Source organism: Lissotriton vulgaris, unplaced genomic scaffold, assembly GCF_964263255.1.
Source record: "Lissotriton vulgaris unplaced genomic scaffold, aLisVul1.2 SCAFFOLD_779, whole genome shotgun sequence".
Taxonomy (NCBI): domain Eukaryota; kingdom Metazoa; phylum Chordata; class Amphibia; order Caudata; family Salamandridae; genus Lissotriton; species Lissotriton vulgaris.
In genome coordinates, this window is record NW_028251431.1 from 442,410 (window position 1) to 457,455 (window position 15,046).

Genomic DNA, 15,046 nt, shown 5'->3' on the forward strand with positions numbered 1-15,046 from the left:
CGCGCCCCTTTGAAGCACCAGTTACCTTGCCCCTGGAGTTCTTGGAGTGGCCAATGGCCCCTCCCCCTGGACGGGAACCTCCCATGGATGATGCCCGCCCCCTCAGACCTTGAAATAGCTGCTCACCGGTCATGACCTTACCGCATGCCCCAAACCTAATAAATACGACGACCTAGGAGAAAAATTCTAATGACAACTACTCTAGCTAACACATCAAAACATCAATTTAAAGCTACAAAGGGAAAAAAGTCCTAAGCACAATTGTAATATCATAACATGTTTCATCACAATTCACTAAAAGGGGAAAAAATTCCTAAAGAAAGCATCATCAGCATAATATACAAACCAGACACGGATCACTTATGCATATCAAGGATCTCAACAAGCACCTACAGATTACGCTTAAACTAGACTAAGACAACCTCAATCATTTAGTTCCAGGGATGGTGGGTGGGAAAAACAAGAAGCCCCGAGCGCGGGGCACGACACGTTGTGGGGGAGCGTCCAGGGAGAAGAGGGTCTCCTGGGCGCTCCCCGCTTCTTTATCCCCAAGGGGCTGGGTGGGGGTGGCTACGCCCCCACCCAGCCCCTCCCGGCACGCCCGCCCCTGACCCGGACATCCTACCATGGTATCCGGGTCAGGGAGGGCATCAGCCAATCGGTGGTGGGGCGCGCCCAGGAGGGCACGCCCCACCACCGAGGGGCACAAAGGGAGGGGGCGATCGCCGCGCCGCCATGTGGGCGGGGGGGCCAAGAGCCCCCCCTTTTCACATGGTCAGCGACTGGCTGCCGCCCCCCCCATCTGAGCACACCAACACCTGACACATGAACATGATACCTGGTTATCTTTGGAAGGCGGGAGGCCGCGGGACCTCCCGGCCGTATTTATTAAGATATGAAATTAAAAGGTTTTTAATTGCATGATCAACAATTTATACAAAAATCAGCAGGACATTAGATACAATATTGTCAACAAGTTTGAGAGGCTAACCTTAACAGAAACTCTAATACAGATTGTTTCCTAACCGAAGCTAACATCCTCATCTTGATTTTTGTATACTACATTTCTGGCCATATGGCAAGGTCGCTAACCGGTGTCAGGTCCTACTAGCTGCGCCTTACCTAGTGATGTGCGCATGCGCAGCCGGTCCTGGTAATTACCCGGTCTACGCCGTGAACTCCATTTACCCACTAAAGGAGGGCCCTTACTCTGCGCCATCCAGTGACGTCATAAGTATGCGCGCGCGGGGTGGCTACCAGCCTAAGGAAAGCGTGACTACTCCAACCCGCGCCCCTTTGAAGCACCAGTTACCTTGCCCCTGGAGTTCTTGGAGTGGCCAATGGCCCCTCCCCCTGGACGGGAACCTCCCATGGATGATGCCCGCCCCCTCAGACCTTGAAATAGCTGCTCACCGGTCATGACCTTACCGCCACAGGCCAGCATTGTTAACCGACGATCTGGCCTCCCCCTACCTAGACCCAAATCAGCAATCTTGTTTAGCAAAACCCTCTAACCAGGCCCAGATATTGTTAGACCACAAGACATTCCCCGCCTCAGTCAAGTAGACCTAAACCAGGAGCATACTTACTGTGCAAAAAACCCCTCCAACCAGGCCCATAGATTATTAGCCCTGCCTCAGTCCAGTGTACCCTGCCCCCCAGGTAGAACTACACGCCCCCAGATACACCCATGTGGAATCGTCAGCAAACTGAGGGCTTGAAATAGTTTGCCTAACAGTGTGTTGATTCTCTTTACCGAGTAATTCAACGCCCTGACCGAGTACCCTTCTCGCCCCTGTCACCAGGGATAAGTTGCAACCATACTACTGTGCAACCCGGGCAAGTGCTGCCAAATTATTCTCCCCCCCAGGCGAAGTATCACCACTGACGGGGGGGGGGGGGGGGGGGCTGCTGAGCTAAGAGTCCCTGGAAGACTTTCCTAACTGGCTGAGCATAGGCCCCCTCTCTCAAAGAGTGAGATATTAAAACCCCGTTTGTGCCCCCTTTTCCTACGTTCTCTAGAAAGAAAGGCATTGACCCGGACATGTCTTGGCCGCCCACCACGCAGCAGAGATGATTTCTTCCATAAGGATGTGCCCACCCAGTTTGGCCAAATCGTTCTCCCCCAGGTGAAGTATCACCACTGACGGGGAGTAAGTTGTTAGGAGAGTAGCTTAGACCAAAAGAATTACTAACTGCCTGGGGCGTAGCCCCCCCCTCTCCCCCTAAGGGGACGGAAACCCCTTCTGTTCCGCCCTCCTCCTACATTCGCTTGCAAGGAAAAGAAACATGTTTGGCACGCCTCACCACGAGTGGCCCACAACCAAGTCACCATTGTCCGTCGCACATCTTGCAGCTTTCGTTGAGCTGTTGAAGCCTGGTGATGCCCCGCGGCGAGTTCCTCCCCTGCGTCGACAGGTTTGAGAAACTGCAAAAGAAACAGAAAAAACCCAGGCGTGAGTTACCTTGCACGTTACAACACGTCAAACCGCACGTATCGTTTAAGAACCCATGAGACAGGCCCATGACGGCATCGGAGAGCTTTACATGAGTACCAGTTGCGTTACCTGAGAACACATTAGTTTTCTGTTAAGCGCGAGGAGATTAAGTGATTCGCCCAGACTCACAGTATGTTGCGCCTCTTTGTTAGGCCATGAACCCTGTTCCCTCGGATTAAAGGTCGACCACCCTTGCTGGTAGGCAGCCTTTTCCCCTCGCCTGTCTGCACTGTGATCCTTGGTCCTGTTACCAGACCCTCACACAAAGTCTATGAAACCGTGTGACTGGGGGTATTGCCATATAATATATTGAATCCTTCCCGACAGAGGAGGCAGTGAATAGACCAGGAATACTTGACGTCTGGACTCAAGTGCTGAGGAGCCCCCCCCCCACAGGCAGAGTGGTGGGAGGGGGTCACGCTGTCTAAAACCCACTGCTGGCTTCAACTCTGCTGCTGGGAATAAAACAAAGGGGGCAGTCACTTACCCGGCTGCCCCGACCAGCTTTATAATCCCCCCAGGGAGTTTGCAAGGATATTGTCAGGGGCCCTCCTGGCTATTTCTGCTAGGTTACATCATCTTCTCCAGGCAGTGACGCAATCAATCATCTGCTTCTCTCTTGAGCCAAGAGCAGTTCAACCTGTACCGCATGCTCAGCCTGTGTATTAACTTGTAAAGACAATTACCCCTTCACCGTCTCGACTGTATATCGAGGGTTCAGAAATTGTATTGCAGATGCTCTTACCAGGATGGCTTAGGGGCCCTAGGATATTCTCGGGAAAATAACAGATAGTCTTAAGGATTGGGTCTTTAACCTGTGTGATCACCTCCTATAGTAGCCAGGGAAGTATATCCTATTGCGAGCGCATCGCTTTCAATGTTATGTTTTTAATGCTTAGGTCTGCCCACTAAGTTATATAGTTAAGCGTTCATGTCATAATACCAGTGAAAATGAATGTGGCCGACTGAACATGTTTCTTAGTATTGTACTACTGGACATATGCATTTATTGCCATGGTGCAAACATTACATTAAATGTTCCTAGCCCAGCAGAGACTAAATACCTGGAGAGATTATTAAGGCCCTCCAAGGACCCTGAGATAACTCCCTAGACTGAGTTAGAAGTGGACGGTCTGGGGATTAAAGAGTAGGTGAGGGATGTACGAGAGGCGAAGGACTTCTACTTCCCGAACCTGTGTGATCACCTACTACAAAAGCCAGGGCAGTGTATACATATTTGCAAACGTATCGCCTAGGCTTTCTAGCAACCTTCATATTGTCACGCACGGTAGGTCCTCCTGTTCCGATACCACCATGGTTTCCATAAAGCATCTTCTTACTCGGGCCGCTGGACATTTATAGATATGCTTAATTTGACACATAATCCAGCCTCTGCTCCTATTCTGCCGTTTCAGTTGCATATTGCTATATTTAGGTGTTACAGTCCGTACTAATACGATGCAACCTTTGGACAGACAGGGGAAAACAATGTCAGACTAATATTATCACCAATGGGTCCCATCCTGCCACATATTTGGCTTATTCTTGCCGCTAATTCTCTAATTACTGATGCATTATTTGTCCTGTCGCCTGGTTTAGTCAAGCTAAATTTGATGTAACTCAACCGTGTATAGAGGCCACTCGATGCAGGCTCTAACAATCTTTAAAACAAAAGTGGGTAAATCTTTTCTCAGGATGAAGCCAAACTGATAGCCAGTGGAGCTGCATCTGTAACTGTAAAACTTCCACCAGATACATTGATGTTATAAGTAGTATCGCTTTAATGAGCGAAAAGAAGCAAATTAATTCCTGCCACAGGTGGTATGTATATGTAACTAGTGGCGATATTTAGTTCAGGGCAGGGATGAAGAGTTTGCATATGTCCCCGAGTGCCTGCTAACCAGAGTGTTTTCAGTCCTGCCCCAACCATTATCTCCCTTCTTATTAACTCACTAGTGGATGCACAGTCTGTCATTCAAACAAAACATTGTCTCTGTTAGCGATAGCGACACCATTACCATCAGCTTGCTAAATAAAGCCATCCCGCCAAAACAACACATTTGGTCTCCGTTTAGGAAGTGCAACACAGCCCTTTTAATAAACATTCTCCGGAACATTACCTGAGACTATTAACTAATGCTCATGGGCAAGGCTTGCTTCCAGCATCTAATTGCGCGCACTCTCCTATTAGCCGGACATTTCTTATTCATATTTTATTACATCTGTGATAACTGTGCGGCAAAGCTCCTACACTCACCCTATATAACTTCTTTTAGCTATCCGTTGCCTGAATTTCCACATCTCCTTGGAGAGTCAAGGAGGAGTAGGGAGCAAACTGTCCATAGCCGACCAAGAATCTAAGGGCACCAATAAATGGGAAACACCAGTCCTCTAACATTTGATAATGTGTGACTGTCCCTTCACCTGCGTATGAAGGGGAAAAGCTGCAATGATCCTTGTCCACTGTGCTCTGAAAGTGCGTTCTTGTGATGGTGAATAATAGAATATATATAAACAAACACTACGTGCAAGTTGACACCCATCAGCTGCATGAACTAATAAATGTCCTTAAAATAATGCAGCAATTATATTTAATCTAAAGCAGATCGTCCGCCTAAGATTATAATTGAGACTGTAAATGCAGGGATCTGTGCATGTTAAAAATGTTCACACCTACTGCAACATGACATTGGAAAGGCTTCTATTTATTTATTTATTTTCTAAACCCACAGCACTGATGAGAATCAAACTCAGGATCTACAATTTGACTAGACGGGCGCTTAACCAAATACGCCACAGCACCTTAGGTCTAAGGTCATGCATGAGTAATCATGCTTTATGGTGCATAGTATCATCAGGACAGGCAGCCCGATGTCAGTGGAACAGGGGGGCCAGTGTGTTATAACTTCAGACAAGCAGCACGAAGTTTTATCGGGTAATTCAACCGACATATTGATTAACGAAGAGGTGATGAATGTCCATGTTTCTTGCCAACTGTTAGGATCAGAACCCCTAAGCGGACATAAGGAAAATGAATCATTCTTGCGGGTGATCTTCAAACATCAAGGCAAAAGTAATCTAAAACATTGGTGCGTAAAAAAGAGTGAGGGGCAGCCAGATGCGGAGGGGAGCAGATGAACAAGTAGCACATACAAGGAACAAACAGATGGTACAGCGTCTCGTCAGCCTTTGTGCTGCGCAAATTAATGAGGCAAACTGACGACCAAGCCACAGCAGCATTCACATTAACAAATGAAACAGGCCCCAAAAACGCTGCTTAAGCCCAGCGCTCACTATCCAGCCCAGAACGGGTTCTTTTCCGTTCACCGGCGCTAAATGAAATGCGCAGGTTACTCCGTTTGGACGTGAATCGAAATCATTCCAGTTACATGTTTCCTATAAGTTGCGAAATGTGGATGTGGAAATGCTAAAGCATCTATGTGATTTAGAACAAGCGAGGAACTCCGAGCACCCGCCAGTCCACGGAGCAGCATGTTATCTTTAAATTAGATAATGCATAACGCGGGTTCTTATCCTTCACTAAAAGCACCATGTTTTAAACTGTAGGCGCTAATTTGTTTGGTCTCTGGGGCGCAGAGGCTCATTCCCCCGTAGAAATAGTTCCACCCTGAGGTCTAATTTTACCGCCATGGATGGACAAGCTTGAGAAGAGGAACCGGTGGCGACTAATAAATCAGCTTGCACGTGGCACGCTCTTGCCAAGGAAACTTTCAAAGAGAACGTAAAGAAAAACCCCACACACGTTTCTGTTCCTCCATTACGTGATTTTCACAGCACACATAACCTGTAAATCAGATTGCGCGGGTAAACGAAAGGGGTGATATCATTCTCCTCTACAATCTTCCCCAACTTGTTTGTTAGCATCGCGATTTGCTTACCATAAAAATACTGCACATTTGACAAACAAAGAAGCAGAGATACCGGGAATCGAACCCGGTGTTTCGTACATGCACGGCAGGCACTCGATCACTGAGCTATGTCCCCTCAGATCAACCTGGTTGCGCGGGATGCATGCATTCAATTAGCATTTCCCATTACCCACACTAGTAGTGCAGCATTCCCGCCAACCCACACCTTATTTAACGTGGCCAAGCCTCGACACAAACTACGTGAGGAAAAACCAAAATTCCCTCCCCCATTACAGCTAAAAGTCAACACACATTTGTGACGGTGCATTTGCTAAATACGAATAGGTCTTTGTAAAATAACTGCATTGGCCATGTTCCTGCCCCAATGTTCTACGCAGACAGTAACAAGGTTAAACACCCCCCACTTAACTTATCACTTCCACCAACGGCTTGCCCGATCCATCATGCCGTCCGGCGCTTCTCCCAGGCAGAACCTCGGGCCTCAGGTCATTCCTCCCCGTGCGGCGCACAGCTGCTCTTCCATCCTCCTCGCGGCCTCCAGGCCTCCGTCCGAGCACGAGAAACCGGACATCAGAGCTGCACAGGGAGAGAAACAGAGGAGATTACGAAAAACAAGAAGCCCCGAGCGCGGGGCACGACACGTTGTGGGGGAGCGTCCAGGGAGAAGAGGGTCTCCTGGGCGCTCCCCGCTTCTTTATCCCCAAGGGGCTGGGTGGGGGTGGCTACGCCCCCACCCAGCCCCTCCCGGCACGCCCGCCCCTGACCCGGACATCCTACCATGGTATCCGGGTCAGGGAGGGCATCAGCCAATCGGTGGTGGGGCGCGCCCAGGAGGGCACGCCCCACCACCGAGGGGCACAAAGGGAGGGGGCGATCGCCGCGCCGCCATGTGGGCGGGGGGGCCAAGAGCCCCCCCTTTTCAGGTTTATCGCAAATGCGATAAAAAACGGCCGAAATGCATGAATATCGCTGAAAAGTCAGCGATATTCATGCATTATCGAGCAAATGCTCTTAGCCATGTTATCCACCTCCCATTGGATAACATGGCTAAGAACTGCTCAGGGCAGGTGTTAGCTTTTGGAGATATTCGCGCTTAGCGCGAATATCTCCAAAAGTTGGTAATAGAAGATAGCGATGTTAGGGACTGTTTCCAGTCGCTAACATCTTGGCACGCCCACTTTGCATGTCATTAGTGATAAATATCACTGACATGCAAAGCGGGGCCCAAGTTGGTCGCTATCTCCTATTAGCTGTCACTAACTGGTGTTAGCGACAGCTTGGTAATAGGGAGATAATTTTATCTCCGCTTTCTTGGCTTTTAAAGCCAAAAAAGCGGAGATAAACCCCCTTGATAATATGCCCCTATGTCTCTTAGGGGAACTGCACCCCTATGTGGTCACACTACTTACTATATTGTTTTCACTAGACTATTACTGTATAGGGCAGAGGAACAACGCCCATTGCTTTAGCTGCTGTGGGCTCAGCTAGGTAGTATCTGGAGTCTTATCTCTGCCAGAACGAGTTTGTCACATGTCTTTAAAAGACCATTTACATTCCTGTGTGAACTGGTTAACAAGGCTTTGTGTTTTTCACTAGTTCCAGTACCCCCTGGGTCCTCACTCTACCTATTCCTTACATTTGTATTTCATACCTTTTGACTTACAAATGCATGCCACTGTGTGAGGTAGTGGAGCCTTGCGGGGTTGTAGCCTTGTGCCGAGAGCTAACTAACAGGCCCTATGCCCCCTCACCAAACCCCCCACGCACTTTCCCAAAAAATAAAAACATAGTGTCATTGAGTCCTGGGGTGTTTTCACATGTATTGATGGACATCAACTGGTTACTGCCTCTGAAAACTAGCTGTGCACTCACATAGGCCCTCCCATCATTCACGCAGTTCACCATTCACTCACATAGGCACTGCACTCACCCTGCAATCACACCATTCAAACAAGCACACCACTCACCCTGGAGTCACACCACTCACCCTGCACTTCCTCCTCTCACCCTGCACACACAAGGACAATTATCTCAGCCTGCATTTATACAGGCACTCTGTTCATCCTGTCAACACACAGGGACAATATTCTGCCCGAACTCATAGGGACACACCACTCCCTTTGCACTGACTCCTCTCACCATGCACTAACTAGTCACTCTCAGAGGTAACCCTTTCGCTCTCATCACTCACCCTGCAGCACACACAGGCACCCTGTATTTATACTGCTCATACCACCCTGCACTCACTCCTCTCACTCTACATGCACTCCTCTCACCTGACATTCACATAGACCCTCCGCTCACATTGCATTCAAGCAGCTCACCCGACACTCACATCAGCACATTGTTCACCCTACACTTGCACCACTCACGCTGCACTCACTCACACTATTCACTATCACCCAGCACTTACATGAGCACTTACATGAGCACATATCTTGCTCTACAAACTAGGACCCGAATGCCTCAACACTCGACTGTCCTTCTACACACCCACCCGCCAACTTATATCGTCCAATCAAGCCCTCGCCGCAGTCCCGCGCATCCGAAAATCCACCATGGGTGGCAGGTCCTTCTCCTTCCTGGCAGCCAAGACCTGGAATTCACTCCCCACTCACCTCCGCCTTACACCAACCCACATCTCCTTCAGAAAAGAACTCAAAACCTGGCTATTCAACTAAAACTGAACCCCCCTTCCCCAAGCGCCTTGAGACCCTCTGGGTGAGTAGTGCGCTATATAAATCCCTGAACTTGAACTTGAACTTGATTATTACAATTTGCTAATGGTGGTGATAATGAAAAGAGCTTCAATTTTCAGTGGCCTCATGGCCTCATGCACATATAAAAATTACCCAACTCTCATGAATACACAAATATTTCTACAAAGGCACCCACAGAATACCTACTCTTTCTGTTGTTCATGATGCCTACTTAATTCCATCCGCAACAACAGGCCTGGTGCAAGAGGGGAGAGTGGACAGAGAATGTGAGATGTGTGAGGAGAGAAACTTGGACTGCGGCTTTGGGGTATGGTAATGGATTAAGGAGCGTGTGACACCTTCAACCATTCCTGGCTTTCCATTCCCCACAATACTTCAATCAGGGACTTGTAGTTTATTTTTTCCATTGTAAGTTGGGTATCAAAACACATAAATGCAAAGTGTTACTGGATCAAATCCATTGTTGCTGAAGGTGTCAAGCATTTCCTTAGAATAGTTGGATGCTGTGATATTACTTGTTAGAACTTAGATTAGTTCATTTGAAATCCTGTAACTGCTTGATCTACACATGAGACCAAATATAAGTCCTGTACAGCTATTTTAAGAAAGTGCACTTTCCATTCACATCATACTTGTAACAAACATTGCAAAGGCAATATTTTGTTATTTTTGAATAATGTATAGAGGATTCGTTTTTATTAAGCTTCACTAAAAGGCAAGGCAGGTATAGCTGAAGAAGCAGGGCAAGCATTTCTAACACAATAAAAGCAGATTGACTAATGAAGTGTGAGTGGTGTGTGACTGTGTGAGAATGTGACGTTGTATAAATGCACAAAAGAATGCAGGAGAAATAGTAAGAATGTTTGTGTGAGAGAATGAGTGTGTCAGTGTATGTGTGTTATGCATGGTAGTGTGCTGCCATACTGGAGGTTATTCTTGCTTTATGGACAAGGGCACTACTAGAATATGGATGAGAGGTGTTACCAATGGCAAACTGCAGGCCCTGACATGCTTCTATTAAGGCACCATCATTGGCTGTGGGTACTCGAACTGTCTAACTGAGAAAGCTGCTAGCCGAGTCATACCCAGCGGCAGGGACACAGAACACATGCCACCACACCTGGCCGAAGGCCCTTACATGATGCACGTAATTCTTAGCATGTGTGGTGAATCCATAGCAAAATGTTGGAACGGATATTTGAGGTAACTCTTGTCATAAGATTTCTTGTACTCATTTTATAGGGGATGTCAATTGCAAAATGTTGACCCTTGTATACCCTAGGGAATTTTCAGAGGTACCCATTGCTGTTGTTGAAGTATCCACGATACATTTCTGGTACTGTCATACTGAATGCACTCCTTGGCATAAGTGACCCCATGAATAAATGATCACCTTCGTATAGTGGAAGTAAATTCTGACTTAAGACATTTAAAAAAAATGAGATCTTCCTGCGAAAGGCCAAGCTTCCCTGGTGCACCATGAAAGTACTGGAATATTCCATGAATGTCCATGAAGGTCTGCAGCGTTTTATCAAATTTGATCCCAAAACAGTAAAAAAATTCTCAGGGGAGAAGTCTACTCTCTCTTAAATCATCTGCAAGAACTCCGTTAATTTGCTTTGCTTGCTTGAATACAGGCGAAGTATCACACCCCACCATTTACATAGATATTTCTCCTTATATAATGGATATGAGGTTAGCTCTCACCCCATTTCTGGAAATGCCTGTTCTACCCCATTGCTGGGAGCAGGACTGGCTTTAGGGTGGTGTTACTGGTACAGCCACACCTGGCATTGACTTTGGTGGGGGGTGCTGCGTTGAAATATATTTTTTGGTTTAAAAGTACAGGAACTTTCTTGTGCATCAGTTAGTTTTCAGGCAATAATAAAAATATCACGATAACTCTGATGATCAATGTTCCTACTAGTGGGAGTTCAAAATGTTGTCTAGTTGAAGTTTTGTTCATTGTAAAGTAGCATGGAGGGTTTATGTGCCTGCTGCAAAGAACGTGTACCATGCAGATCACAGAACTGAGTGTTAGTGAACTATGGGCAGTGCTTTAAATGAGCTGGTACTGTTCGGTACTGAGTACCAGCACTTTTTTATTTTGAGAGGGAGAGTACTGGAACTTCTGAAGAGAAATATAATACTTTTAATTGGAGAGTATCAGCACTTCTGAGAAACCAGCAGGTTCTCTGCTACAGAGTACCTGCAGTTCTATTTTTCCATTTCAAGCACTAACTATGAGTAGCACTATAAAAAAAAAGGAAATGTATGTCAGAGAGAGGCTATGGAGAGATGAGGTGCACTGTTGAAGAGTGGTATTGAGGGAATTCATGGAGAAGGAGGATATGGGGAGGAGAGGCTGTTGTAACTGCCACCACCAATGCTCAAGCCGGCCCTGGCTGGGAGTCTTAGACCCACTGAAGTTCGGGTCTAGTTGCACCCCTAGCTTAGGGGCACATTAAACATCTGATAAAGTCAATGCTTTCACTTATCTTAAGTCAGTGACACACCCTTCTGTTTACATTTCTCACTGATTAAACCGTAGACGGTTTTGATTCTCATTCTGCCATGTGCTAAATGCAGGATTCGTGAGCCATTTAGCAGTAAGTTGTAGAAACTGTCCATTCCCTGCAGTAGGATTGCTAAATAAGAACCATTAATTATGTGTGGTGAGAGTTTACCTCTCTGTGGGTACCTGCCTGCCTAAATCCCTGTTAACCCCTCTAATTCACTTCTCACAATGCCGAACATTATCGCATATTCATTTTTCAAGCCCACATCCGCTGGCCCACCTTTGCGATGCTGAAAGCGGAAAAAATAGTGTTTGGGCGCAAAACTCCGGTGTGTGATGCTATCTTGACAGAGGGGATAAAGTCTACTTTGTTAATGCAGTGTCGGTGCAGAGGGGAAAGACATTTTTGACGATAGTCCTGATTTAGATGAGGATGATACTGTAGTTTCAAATGAATTTGAGAAATGTAATAAAATACTAATTTGAGTTTTATTCCCGGGTCAGTTGCATATTTTTAACGTACTATTTCGGGGCTCGAGCTCAGTACGAGTAGGAAAGTGTAGAGCCCTAAGGAAGTTGGCATATTTCTGGAAGTTTGGGGGAGACTTGAAGAACACACCAGGGATCCGTGTATACTGCCATATCATTCGGATAAACCGTGTGAAGAGTTTTGGCAAGAGAAGGATATGACTTTATTTGAAATAACTATGCGCCATAAACAAAGCTTTGAACTCGGCATGTAAACTGTTTAACAGAAAGGCTCACTTTGCCAAATACTCTGTGCCCAGAGTTGGACTGGGATAGAAAATAGGTCCAGGCAACAACATAAAAGAGCCCCCATAGTGAACCAGATAACTACAAAAAAGTGAGCTACATTTACAAATCGGGCACTTTAGATTGGGCTCAAATGGGACCCTCCCACACCTGGGAACCGGCACCACTCCACCTGCTGTACTATTGATATCTATTGATATATTTGGGGGGTTTGTACATCTCACCTTAAGAGGAAGTTGTCCTCACTTTCTCCTGTTGGGATCCCAAATAACTAGTGTGCTAGCTTGTCACTGTGTACTGCACTTTTATGGGGTCTCTTTCCACCTCTTTAAAAGCAGGTGGCATGTTTCACAAGCCTGCATCCTGACTTAATCAGAGGTAACACTTCTTCCAGAAAAGCTTTTAAAATAAATTCAAATCTATGGGACAACTATAAACGTTCTATATTTACACTCTTTCTTTGTATCTCAGCTCTCTTATGTTTGCCCTCCTAGGTCACAATATTTATTGTAAAATCACAAGGGGGAGAGAGAAATATTCTTTTCTTCTCAGCGCATTGCAGTAATGAGCTTGATGGATACTAGCTGGCTGAGAGCACACATTGTACACTTTCCAAACTTCAGAGGTATCACATATGTTTTTTCTATTTTTAGTTTTAATACAGGCTGCATGCTGCATAAAATGATTCCTTTTTTTAGTCACAGTGGTGTAGCAATGGGAAGGGGTGATAGGGCGGTCCACCCCAGGCGATCTGAATTTTGGGAAAGGTGGCCTCCCCCCACAGACGTTGGGAATCGTCAGCACCCCCCCACTCTCACATGCAGGCTGCTTCGGGGTGACACACGCAGAGTTTTAGCTACGCCACTGTGTAGTCATATCAGTAAGAATTGCAGTCAATTGACTACTTGCAGTAGCAGCAATTGCTCTGAGTGATTTTTTACGGAACTAGCCTGTCCAGTGACATTCGGAATTCAGAAGGAGGATGGAAGCACATTGCTCCACCTCCCAGCACAGTTCACCCCTTACTGTGGTAAATGCATTTCAGTTTAAATGCTTACTTCCATTTTTTGTAGAAATGTTTCACCAAAGTTGGTGCAGGTTAGTGCTGCCAATCTCTAGCTTATGTGTTTCTGGATATTATCCTTCACCAGTAGAGATAAAAAACGAAATTCTGGGGTTGCTGAGAAAGCTACCACAATCCTCTCAAGTCTTTGTACCGCTCCCCATGGCGCACTTTTTTAAAGAGTTTTGTATAGCGCAAACTAGACCCGGGCACCATTTTCGTTACAGAAGGACACATTTTTTTTTTTTAAAGGCACGAGGAGATTAAGTGATTTGCCCAGAATCACAGAATGTGGAGCATTGTTGCAGGGACTAGAACCCGATTCCTCAGCTTTGAGGTCGACCGCTCTAGCCATAAGGCTACACCCTCTGCCTGAGTTAAGTGTGATTTCTCTTCCCACAATACTAATAGAATGTGGCTTACACCCAGAGAAGGTTTTAAGAAGTGTTTGAAATGCAAAGCCTGTAAGAGAAAATCTAACCAAGATAACTACGCCATTCCATATAAATCAAGTTTTGTGGTCTACATCCTTAATTGACTGTGTGAAAGTTATATGTTGAGAGTACAACTTTACCAGCACATAAGAGAAGTTTACAACACATTTGTGCCATCTACTATATTGATCGAAGTTATTCCACTGCAAGATATTTTGAAAGATATCATCAGAGTAATTCTACACACTTGAAATATAGCTACATTGCCCAAATCCCTAAATAGAAAAGAGTGGGATAGAGAGAAGGAACTTAGAAAGTTAGAAACCTTCTACATCCTGGAACTAGACAGTCGAAACCAAATGGTTTTAATATTGAGGAAGAGCTCTATACATACCTATATTATTTGAAATCCTTATGCAATTGTTCCCCTTAGAAATAACACATTGTATGAATTGTATTTACCGTATATTTTTTGTTTTAGGCAGCACCAATACACTTTATACACAGGAAAACAAGCAATAACTCTTTCTTTAAAATGATTCAAAAAGCGATATAAAAATACACTTTTTTCCTTATTTAAAAGAAATACCCGATATGATATAATAGGAGTAGAAAATTGGAATCCCCTACAGATACATAAGAGTGTGAATGTAGTATAAAATCACAGTATAACGATTGTATATAGTTTTATCTGTGCTATACTATCCTGTTAGAATAGGGGGTCCATGGTTGGCGCAAGTATGCACTTGGGACAAACAGGAACCCTCTCCTCTAGTCAGGGCAAGGGAACTACCCCTTCAGAATAACCCCTGCTCACCCTCTAGGTTGCGTTGCGCGAGCAGTCAAGGCTATTCCTCAGAGTGCATTAGTTAAGCATTTATAATCACATACAATGAATAACACTGACCCCCCCACAAATGGACACCAGGCTGTATTTATATAAAAATACGTATACTTTATGTAAAAGATAGTAGCTTTGCAGATTTATCACAAGACCTTAAATAACATTAATTTAGGATGCACACAATACTTTTCTTAGTGTTGGAATGGATACTTTCTTGGATCTCAATAGTTCAGTTCAGGTATTTGTTAAAACAGTGTTCTTATTCAACAAAAGCGTCTCTGGATCATTAATGACGTTGGTAAAAA